This window comes from Orycteropus afer, unplaced genomic scaffold, assembly GCF_000298275.1.
Source record: "Orycteropus afer afer isolate SDZICR_OR568_19922 unplaced genomic scaffold, OryAfe1.0 scaffold00035, whole genome shotgun sequence".
Classification (NCBI taxonomy): Eukaryota; Metazoa; Chordata; class Mammalia; order Tubulidentata; family Orycteropodidae; genus Orycteropus; species Orycteropus afer.
This window is the reverse complement of record NW_006921622.1, coordinates 4792033-4804323: the sequence shown is the minus strand read 5'-3', so window position 1 is coordinate 4804323 and position 12291 is coordinate 4792033.

Below are 12291 nucleotides of genomic sequence, written 5' to 3'. Positions count from 1 at the left end.
TTTTGCATCTATATTCATGAGGGATATTGGTCTGTAGTTTTCCTTTTGAGTGATGTCTTTGCCTGGTTTTGGTATCAAGGTTATCTTTGCTTCATAAAATGAGTTAGGGAATTCCATCCTTTTCTATGTTTTGGAATAGTTTGAGTAGGATTGATATCAGTTCTTCTCTGAATGTTTGGTAGAATTCTCCAGTGAAGTTGTCTGGGCCATGACTTTTTTTTGTTGGTAATTTTTGATGACTTGTTCAATTTCTTCTTTTGTGATGGACCTGTTCAACTTTTCCAAATCAGTCTGTATTAGTTTAAGTAAATGATTTGTTTCTAGAAATCTGTCCATTTCTTCCAGATTTTTAAATTTGTTAAAGTATAATTCTTCATAGTATCCTGATATTATCCTTTTTATTTCAGTTGGTTCTGTTGTGGTGCCACCCATTTTGTTTCTTATTCATATTATTTGTATTCTCTCTCTCTTTTCCTTTGTTAAATTTGCCAGTGGTTTGTCAGTTTTATTGATCTTTTCAAAAAATCAACATCTGGTCTTGTTGATTTTTTCTACTGTCTTTCTATTTTCTGTTTCATTGGTTTCTGCTTAAATCTTTATTATTTTCTTTCTTCTGATGACAGCAAGGAAATTTCTTATTTGTTTAAGCCATGGTGAGTTGAGTTTTTTGTTACTTATAATTAAATACTATCCCAACTGATGCAACCTGCAAATGAAGAATATACTTTAGTTTAATAGTAAAGAATGGGAGAAAATTCCAAGTGGAGCAAACCTTCACATAGCCAAAGAATCAACATCCTATGTTTAGAGAAAAATGAATAAAATAAATTCACTGAAGTCAAGGGTATGCAGAATAATGTATTGGCACACAAGATGGGTTTTCATCTGTGTGAAAAGGTCTGAGTACATAGCCTTTGAATGCCAAGACAGAGTTTAGGAAGTGAGAACTTATTGGAAAGTTAATGAGAACTAGAGAGAGGGAATTCTGAAATGTTTGTAATAGTCTGCAAGCCATTTTTCAGATGCTTATCCCAAATGCATACTGGGCTGGTATTTGTAATTTTTAAAGACCTAAAATGGTTCATGCATCCAGCAACTATTTATAATAATTTGCTCTTTGTGATCTGTGAAGCAGCCATGGTATTCAATCCATTCAGTCTCTAGAGATAAGCTTCAGAATAAAATTAATTAAAAGTAAGAGTGTTTATTCTTTGGACAGTTTTGTTCTCTATGTTCCTGTTATTGTTGTCAGGGGCCATTGAGTTTGCTCCAACTCATAGAAACCCTATGTACAACAGAACAAAACACTGCTGGTTCTACACTGTCCTCACAATCCTTGCTATATCTGAGCCCATCGATGCAGCCACTGTGTCAGTCCATCTCAATAAGGGCCTTCCCTTTTTTAACTGATCCTCACTTTACCAAGCATAATATCCTTCTTCAGGGGATGGTCTCTTCTGACAACATAATCAAAGTAGGTAAGACAAAGTCTGGCCATTTTCTCTTCCAAGAATCCTTCCAGCTGTACTTCCTCCAACACAGATTTATTCATTTTTCTGGCCCTGCACGGTACTTTCAGTATTCTTTGCCAACACCACTACTCAAAAGCATCAAATCTTCTTCAGTATTCCTCTTTCACTGTCCAGCTTTCACGTGCATAGGAGGCTATTGAAAATACCATGGCTTAGGTAAGAAGCACATTAGTCTTCAAAGAAATCTTTGCTCTTCAGCACTTTTAAGAGTTCTTTTGCAGATTTGCTCAATGCAATATGTCACCTGATTTCTTGACTGTTGCTTCCATGAGTGTTGATTGTAGAGCCAAGTAATATGAAATCTTCGACAACTTCAGTCTTTTCTCCATTTATCATGATGTTGCTTAATGGTCCAGTTGTGAGGATTTTCGTTTTCTTTATGTTGAGGTGTAATCCATACTGCAGACTGTAGTTTTGAACCTTCATCAGTAAGTGCTTCAAGTCATCTTCACTTTCAGCAAGCAAAGTTGTGTTGTCTGTATATCACAGGCTGTTAATGAGTCTTCCTTCCAATTCTGATACATAAACTTTTTATATGCTGTTCTCTCTCATATTACTTGTAATATCAACTTATGTTGCAATGACTCAAAAAAATCCCAAATTCCCCCTCCTGAAAAGCAGCTCAAATTTGTGATCCTGTCTTGTATTCTACACATTGAATAAACATGTGAGACTTAGTTTATGTTCTCCAAGAAGCAGATTCTAATCAAAGAATTTGAGTACAAGTCTTTTATTTGGGAGGGCAAGTAACACCAGCGGGGAGTGAGAAAATGAGTCAAGGAAGGGCAACATTCAATAAAAACACTTCTTAGAGCTTCATTCCATTGGAGAAACTCTATGTTTAACCAAAGGAGTTGGGAACCTAAGGTATTTATTAACTCTCAGCAGTCATTGGTTGAAAACTACTTCTGGGTGATGTCATAGTGCCTAAGGCATTTGACTGCTAACCAGAAGTCTGGTGGTTCAAACCCACCAGTCACACCTCAGAAGGAAGATTCAGCAATCTACTTCCATAGAGATATCACCTTGGAAACCCAAGGAGGGGTCACTATGAGTTAAATTGACTTGACGGCAGTGAGTTTGGTTTTTTGATTTGGACCAACCATGGAGGCAGAGTTGCATACTTCATTTTCAGAGAGTTCTGTGGTACAAAGATGTAAACCATGGCATTTAAAAATTGGATGGAAAATGCTGAAATACTAAGTCCCAAGAAATATTGTTGGAGAACCAAGAACATGCAACATGCTTGGGCTACAACAAGCTTGGGCTGACTAATAATTAAAAGCTTAGGGACCATTTTAAGCAACAAGATTCCAGTTCTGCAGAAGTTATAAAATTGACCCAAACATGGAATTGATGAGAGATATAAGAATTAAGGACTCACCAGTAGATTTTCAGCCTCTGATTTTCCCTTCTTTGTTGAATTCTAGAACAGATTTGGAACCAAGGTTTTCCAAATAAGTAATATACAAGAAGTGTTCAAGTGGGACTTAATTTGCAACTAAGGGCCTTTTCAATAAAAGTAAAATTTTCTAGTGAAAATAACAGAGGGTTAGGGTTATTTCTACTAGTTTTGGAAATCCATAAAGAGGAAAAGTTAATCCATATAATTTGGAGGGAAAAAATTATGTCAAATACAAAGATTAGAGTCTATTATTTTAATAGCTGAGTAAGAAAAAGGAGAGAAAGCCACACTTTTGAAGATTTTCTTCTACAAGCCATGTAAAGAGCCCTCGTGGCACAGTGGTAAAGTGCTTGGCTGTTAGCCAAAAGGTCAGCAGTTTGAACCCACCAGACACTTTGCAGGAGACAAATGAGGCAATCTACTTCAATAAGGATTTACAGCCTTGGAGATTGTTCTGGTTACCTAGTGCTGCTCTGACAAGAAATATGCCACAAATGGGATGGCCTTAACAAACAGGAGTTTATTCTCTTACACTTTGGAGGCTTTAAGTCCAAGTTCAAACTGCCAGGCTCTAGGGGCTAGGTGAGAGCCCCTCAACCTTGGGGTCTAGCTCTGCCTCCTGCTCCTGGCACACTGGAGCTAGAGGCATTTCTTCACTCAGACAGCTGCTGGCTGCTGAGGCTGAGAAGCCCCAAGGTTGACAAGTAAAAAGGCACAGTCCTGATGTTACCAAACCACACGGCAGGCCATTAACTTAAGTCCATTGTAAGTCCAAAGGTCAGCAGAGCATAGCAGGCTGCTGAACAACAGCACAGCTACATGCAGGGTCCAAGCGTGCCATAGGCTAGAGACCATTCCCAAGGCTTCTCCTTATATACAGGAAGCAAACCACATCCCAAAGGCAGCTACTCAGCTGCTTGTGGTAGATCCCACCAAGGAGTTGATTGCCAGACTCATCATGGGGAATAACTACCACCAGCTGCCCAGTCACTCAACCAGGCCCATCCAAGTTGACACACAAACATAACTACCACAGAGATCCTATGGGATTGTTCTACTCTGTCCTATATGGTGGTTATGAGTCAGAATTAACTTGGCAGCAATGAGTTTGTGTAGTTTTTTGAGATCGTATAGAGATGCAATGTATAAATTGGTGTCCTTAGAAGACTTAATATTTTAAATATCTTGGATCTAAAAGGAGAGAGACTGGAAGCATAATATCAGAAGGATTTTTTAATTGTTCATGTGTGAGGTGATAAGGAATTGGACCAGAGTAAGGGCAAGGGAAGATCAAACAGTATACAAAGAAAAAACATAAAGGGCTTAGTTACTGTTGTAGTTATCTAGTGCTCCTATCAGAGAAATGCCATAAGTGGATGACTCCAACCAACAGAAATTTGTTTTCTCATACTTCAGGAGACTAGAAGTCTGATTCAGAGCACTGGATCTAAAGGAGCTTTCTCTCTCTTTTGGCTCTAAAGGAAGATTCTTCAGCTTCTACTTCCTTGTTTCCTGGAAATCTACATGTGTTTTGGCATCTACCTTACCCAATCTCTACTCTGCTCACTTGTTTAATCACTTTTATATCTCAAAAGAGATTTACTTAACATAGAAGAACAAATATTATATTCATTCAATATTGTAAAAAGTCAAGGAAAGGTATATATATGGAAGGAAATTTTCTTTGTTGGTTACCAGGTGTGGGAGGGGAGGATAAGAAACATTGGACAAATTAAATAAATAAAATAATAATCTAAAAAAAAAGAGAGAGAGATTGACTTAAGATATACCATACACTAATCCTGTCTCATTAATATAACAAAGAACCTATGCCCAAATGAGATGCCAACCACAGTCACATGAAACTCTAAACTCACTGCCATCCTATTGATTCTAAATTATAGTGTCCTCCTTCAGTTTTCTGAGGCTGTAAATCTTTACAGAAGTAGATTGCCCCTTCTTCCTTCTGCAGAGCAGCTGTTAGGTTTGAACTGCGGACCTTCTGGTTAGCAGACATAGAGGTTAGGATTTACAACACATAATTTTGGGGAACACAGTTCAATACCTAATAATGGCCAAATAGATTATGAAAGAGATAAAGAAACCTTGGATGCCAGAAGAGAGTACAGTAACATAAAAAAAGTACTGGAAGAAAAGAACTGTCAACTAAGAATACATTATCAGGCAAAACTCTTCTTCAAGAATGAGAGTGAAATTAATGGGTCTCAGACAAACCAAATCTGTGATAGTTTGTTATTATTATTCCTGACTTACAAGAAATGCTAAAGGGAATCCTTTAGATGGTAAGGTAAGGATGCTAGATAGAAACTCGAAGCCACACACAGAAGAAAAAAAAAGACTTGAAATTACTAAGGGTAGCTACATTGGCACATATAAGGGTCAGTTTTAAGATATATTTTTTTGGTAATTCTAGTTGTTATGTCCTTCATGGTTTATAATGGCTAATGCATAAAAATAAGTATAAATTTATATTACAGGGCACAGGATCTATAAAGATGTAATATATAATAACAACATAAACTGGGAAGGAAAAGGAGACATATAGATCTAGAACTTTTGTATGGTACTGAAATTAAGGTGGTATCAATTTAAATCTGGTTGTTTTCAATGAAAAATATTAAATAAAATCCTTATCAAAACTACAATGCAAATATTTATATATTTTCACATGCACACACACACACACACACACACAAGAAAAGGAAAGGGAATTAAAATGGTCTACTACAAAAAGCCAACAAACAAAAAATTGGCAATATTGGAAAAAAATAAGGGGCAAAAAAGGTATAAGATACACAAATAACAAAGTGGCAAAAGTAAGTCCTTCCTTATTAGTAACTACCATAAACGTAAACATGTCAAAGGTCTAAACTTTCCAATCAATCAGAGTGGCAGAACAGATTTTAAAAAAAAAAAAAAAAAACCTTGATTTAACTATATGCTGCCTACAAGAGACGTATCTTAGGCCCAAACACCAATAGATGAAAGTGGAAAGATGGAAGAAAAAAATATATATTCCATGCAAAGAATAGCCAAAATAGAGTGTGGGTTGTGATTTTAATGTTAAATAAAACAGACTTTAAGTCAGTATCAGTTTTAAGTGAAAGAAGGACATCATAAAATGATAAAAGCATGGATAAATGATAACAATTATTAATATACATACATATAACAAAAAAGCTCCAAAATACAAAAAGAATATACTGACAGATTGCAGAGATAAATATTTCTAAAATAATAGTTGGAGATGCAAGATGCAATAAACCACTTTCAATAATGGATAGTGCATCTAGAAAGAAGACCAGTAAAGAAACAGAGGACTTGAATATCACTATAAACCAACTAAGAAGCCCTGGTGGACAGTGGTTAAGCCCTCAACTGCTGACTGAAAGGTTGGCAGTTTGGACCTACCAGCTGCTCTTCAGAAGGAAGATGTGGGAGTAAGCTTCTGCAAAATTGTACAATGTTGATAACCCTATGGGATGATTTTACTCTGCCCTATAGGGTTTCTCCGAGTCAGAATTAACTTTATGGTAATGGATTTTTAGTTTCTAAACCAATTAGACCTAACAGACATATGGTAGCATAGTGCCTAAGGCACTTGACTGCTAACCAGAAGTCAATTCAAACCCACCAGCCACTCTTCAGAAGGAACGTTGGGCAATCTACTTCCATAGTGATACCACCTCAGAAACCCAAGGAGGGGTTGCTATGAGTTAGATCCAACTTGATGGCAGTGAGTCTGGTTTTGGTTTTAGTATTCCATTGTGTGCATTTCAACCATTGTTACGTGTACAGTTCAGTTATAATAATTACATTAACATATTGTGTAACAATCAGTACTATCCATTTCCAAATTTTTCATCACCCTTATAAAAAATTTTATAGCTCTTAGGCAATCTCCTCCCATTTCCTCTTGCTGCCTGCCCTGGTAAACACTAGGGAACTTAGTCTCTATGCATTTGCTTATTCTGAATATTTCATGGAAGTGAGGTCATGTAATATTTGTCTTTTTGGTTTGACTTATTTCACTCAGCATAATGCTTCAATGTTCATTCATGTAGCATGCATTAGAAATTCATTTCTCTTTATAATATTCCATTGTATGTATGTGCCACATTTTGTTTATCCATTCCTCTGTTGATGGACATTTGGGTTGTTTATACCGTTGGCTCTTGTGAATAATTCTGTATAGACCATTGGTGTGCAAGTGCTACTTTGAGTCCTTGCCTTCAGCTCTTTTGGGTATATACCCAGGAGTGGAACTATTGAGTCATAAAATGATGAATCTGCAAAACATTTCAAAGCATGGATGAATATAGAGCCCATTATGCTGAGTAAAATTAATTACAAAAGGACAAATATTATATGAGACCAGTATTTTAACTGAGAACATATTACAGACATGCTTCTCAGAGCTTCCAACACACATTTCAGTATTCCTGTGGATTTTTGCCCTAAACTTATCCAAGTTCCAAGTCCAAAAATTTTGATTACTAGGAATGAGGTGGAATCTGAGCAGGTATACTTTTCAAACTTCAGTGGTGATTCTATTGTAAAGCCCCACTTCGGTAAAAATGACAGTCCCATGTGCCAGGTGATGGGCTGAGAGATTTGCATGTCTTAACTCTTTTGATCATTAAAACAACCCTTTAACAGTCTCAACCTATTATTATCTCTGTTTTTCAGTTAAGAAAGCTGAAGTGGAGATAAGCTGGATAAATTTTCCAGGGTCACATAGAAAAGGGTGGTAGAACCAGATATTTGAGCACAGGCAATCTGCTATACATGTGCATGTTCCTTACTGTAAATAATAATAATAAATTTCCTTCTACAACCTATGTGATAGTTTAAGATCTTTTTTTTTATTTTCAAATTTTTAATGTGATTTGGGTGAAAGTTTACAGAAAAAATTCATTTTCCATACAGCAATTCACATTTTGTTTCGTGACACTAAGTGCAGTCTCCACAATGTAACAGCTCTCTTCCCACCTCCTCCCTGTAGTTACCTCTTCCCTGTGTCCTTTCCTATGCACCCCTGCCCTCAGCCATTTTCCTGTGAAAACAGTGCCTCTGTATTATCCCATGACTGATTTTTCTAAGGAGTGTACTACCTGATTTAAATGTTCACCCTGTATGCCTGTCTATTGTTTGGCTGGAAGCCATGGGAGTGAATTTAATTCCAGACCTGAAGAATAACTAGGGACCATAGTCATTGGGGTCTCAAAAGGCTCTACAAGACCAGTGAACCTGGTCTTTTTTATGATTTTGAGTTTGATTCCACATTGTTCTCCCACTCTATCCAGGATCTCCTGCACTAACCCCTTTCCCAGTGATGATAACTTAAGATCTTAAAGCTTCAAGACCACGAGACTGAAATGAAATTGGCTTGAGCCTCCATACTAATGACCTCCCCAAGATTTCTATAAATTCTCCAGGGTCTTACAGTGGCATGATCTGTTCTGGCTCCAGGTGGTGACTTTCACTGAACTAGTTCAGTTCAGGAAGCATCCTGCCCAGTGTCTTGTACTTGTCCATATTTAAATCTCTGTTGGCCCATAAGACAGTTTATACATGGTAATCAGCCACATTCCACATATATATGTGTGTGTGTGTGTGTGTATGTATATGAATATATATACATATATATACACTATATATAGTTTTATAGTTTGTATGTGTATACACACACACACACAAAGAGAAAAAAAAGACTTTATCTATAGTTTTGGGAGCTCTGGTAGTATAGTGCCTAAGGCATTTGACTGCTTACCGGAAGGTTGGCGTTTCAAACCCACCAGCCACTCCTCGGAAGGAAGGTTGGGCAATATACTTCTGTAGTGATACCACCTCAGAAATCCAAGGAGGGTTTGCTATGTCAGATCTGACTCAACAGCAGTGAGTAAATATACAATTTGTATGTACCAAACTACTTCTGTTTTGGGGAAGACAGAGTTGTTGCTTTTTGTTGTGTGTTTTTTTGCTTTGTTTTTCGCAGTAAGACAAACAATCTAAAATTTAATAATTACAACAATCTAAAATTTAATAATTAAGTCCTTTTATTAAAATGTCCCCAGCTTCTTACTACACTTGTTACTCAGTCATAGCCCCTCTTTTGTCTTTTTTTCCTCTCTCCTTGCCCTTACTTTCCATCTTGTTCATACTCTGTTTTTTCCTCATCTGAATTTCTCTTCATCTCTAAAGCAAAGATGTTTAGCAATCTCATTGGTTGCCTCAGGTGTAGTGTTTTGCTACTATCTGCCCTGTTTCTCACATTCCATCCTAACAGATATTTTTTAAAAGCAAATTAATGCAGTCTTTGAATGGTGTTCTGTTTTGATGTTTTCTTACCCCACCTTTGTCTATGCTGACACTCAGTGGGGTTGTCATGATTCAGAGTTGACTCAGTGCCAAGTGGTTTGGTTTGGTTTTGGCTATGTGTTTGCTTTTGCCAGGGATTGTGCTGTATCTTAAGGTGCTCTGGTGGTGCTGTGGTTAAAGCATTAGGTTGCAACCAAATGCTCAGCTATCTGAACCCACCAGCTGCTCAGTAGGAAAAAGATAAGGCAGTCTGCTTCTGTAACCAAATGGGGAAGTTCTACCCTATCCTATGGGGTCACTATGAGTCAGAATCAACTTGATGGCAATGGGTTTGGTTTGTTTGATGCAGTGTCTATGGTTATACAAAGTAAGTATGAGATATGGCCCATAATCAAAGGGTGGATGATTTAGGTGGCTAATTAGACACACATGTAGAGGATAATGAAGTTAGTATATAAAAAAGTGGCCCCTAGGTGGTACAATGGGAGCTCTGGTAGCATAGTGCCTAAGGCACTTGACTGCTAACCAGAAGGCTGGCAGTTCAAACCCACCAGCCACTCCTCAGAAGGCAATCTACTTCCATAGTGATACTGCCTCAGAAACCCAAGGAGGGTTTGCTATGAACCGGGTCTGACTTGACGGCACATAACAATAACAACAGGTGGTACAATGCTGAAAGAGAAGATGGCTTGAAGCACTTACTTATAAAGAGTAAAGACTACACTCTTCACTATGGATTATACCTCAACATAAAGAAAATAAAAATCCTCACAACTGGACCAACATCATGATAAATGGAGACAAGATTGAAGTTGTCAGACATTTCATTTTACTGGGATCCACAATCAACACCAATGGAAGCAGCAAAGAAACAAGACGTTGCATTCCACTGGGCAAATCTGCTGCATAAGACCTCTTTAAAGTGTTAAGAAGCAAAGATGTCACTTTGAAGACTAAGGTACACCTTGCCCAAGGGATGGTATTTTCAACCGCCTCACTCATGTGAAAGTTGGACAATAAATGAGGAAAACTGATGAGGAGTTGAGGACTTTGAATTATGGTGTTGGTGAAGAATACAATACCATGAACTGCGAGAAGAATGAACAAATTTGTCTTGCAAGAAATGTAGCTAGAATGTTTCTTAGAAACATGAGAATGACCAGACTTCAACTCAGCTACTTTGGTCATGCTTTTAGAAGGGACCATTCCCTAGAGAAGGATATCATGGCTGGTAAAGTAGAGGGTCAGCAAAAAAGAGGAAGACCCTCAACAAGATTGATTGACAGACTGGCTGCAACCAAAGGCTCAAATATAGCAAAGGTTGTGAGGATGAGGTGTGACCGGGCAGTGTTCCCTTCCGTTGTACGTGGGGTCTCTATGAGTTAGAGCCAACTTGATAGCACCTAACAACAGGTGGTCCAAATGGTTTGCTATGAACTGCTAACCTAAAAGTTGGCAGTTTGAATAAACTCAGCAGTACCACAAGAGATAGGCCTGGTGGTCTGCCTCCATTAAGATTGTTGTTGTTGTTGTTGTTAGATGCCATGGAGTTGATCCATGTAACAGATAAAATGTCCCAATAGGGTTTTCTAGGCTATAATTTTTATTGGAGCAGATCACTAAGTCTTTCTCCTGCAGAGCTTCTGGGTGAGTTCCACTGACAATTTTTTAATTAGCATGTTGTTGTTGTTATTTGCCATCAAGTCCGCCCGACTCATAGCGACCCCTCCTTGGGTTTCCGAGGCAGTATCACTATGGAAGTAGGAATGCCCAACCTTCCTTCTGAGGAGTGGCTGGTGGGTTTGAACTGCCAGCTTTCTGGTTAGCAGTCAAGTGCCTTAGCCACTATGCTACCAGAGCTCCTTTAATTAGCATATCAACACTTAACCACTGTACCACCAGGACTTCAATAGGATTATAGTCAAGAAAACCCTAGAGAACAGTTCTGCTCTGTAATACATAATGTCTCCATGAGTCTGAATTGACTCAACAACTGCCACCAACAACAGAGTATAGTAAATTCAGGAATTCAAGAAAGAGAAAAAACACAGGCCAGAGATGTAGAAGAAAATACTACAGAGAAGATAACACTCTGACTGTGAGGAGTTTAGATGATCAGAGAATGAGGTGAGTAGACCATCCGGGTGCCAACACATACCAGTTAAATCTAGAAATAGAATAGTTCTCAGAGAAACTTAAGTACAACTCCAAATAAATTCAATCCCAAATGGGATTAAGGTGCTCTCTGCAGGAAGATAACATCTTGCAGAGGCTCAAGATATCTCCACAACTTTTTCATACCCAACAACTACAAGGAGTAGTAATTTCTATAAATGGAAACAACAAAATGTATCCTATACTTTAATTACGAGAATTGTAATTACAGAAGTCTGTAAATTACCTTGCAAACAAATACTTAGCAAATGAGAACTCTTATCTGAGGCTTCGAGAAAGTATTTGTAGAGTATGCCAAGTTAAAAAAAAAATTATTTCATTTCATTCTTTCTGCCAGTGACAGTGAGATTTTGATTAATAAATTTGTGTCTGTTATCAAACAGAAAAAGATGTGCTTACTCTGGGGTTAGATGAATACCAATAGTAGAAACTAGAGATAGATCATTTCTTTTGTCAATTCCAAGGTGAGCAACAAGAAGTCAGCAAGATGGAAGATCTACTTTAATGAAACAAGCACAGTTGGAATAGAACTTCAGCCTTCTTTTTCTAGTCATTATCACTATGTCAAATTCCAGGTCATCCTGTTTATAATTATTTAAACAAAATTTCTGCGTACAGTTTCACAACCTAAAGTTTCATAATCAAGGGAAAATAATTACTCTTTCACTGTAGGGTGTTCCTTAATGACTGAAAATGGGAATGTATTGCTCATGCTTTTAAAACCTCTGTATTGTACAGCACTTACAACATCAGAATAGAGACTTCATATTAGGAATTAGATCCACTTCATATATGTAAAGTGTTTTACAAACATTTGAATTCTTATTTTTATACCCT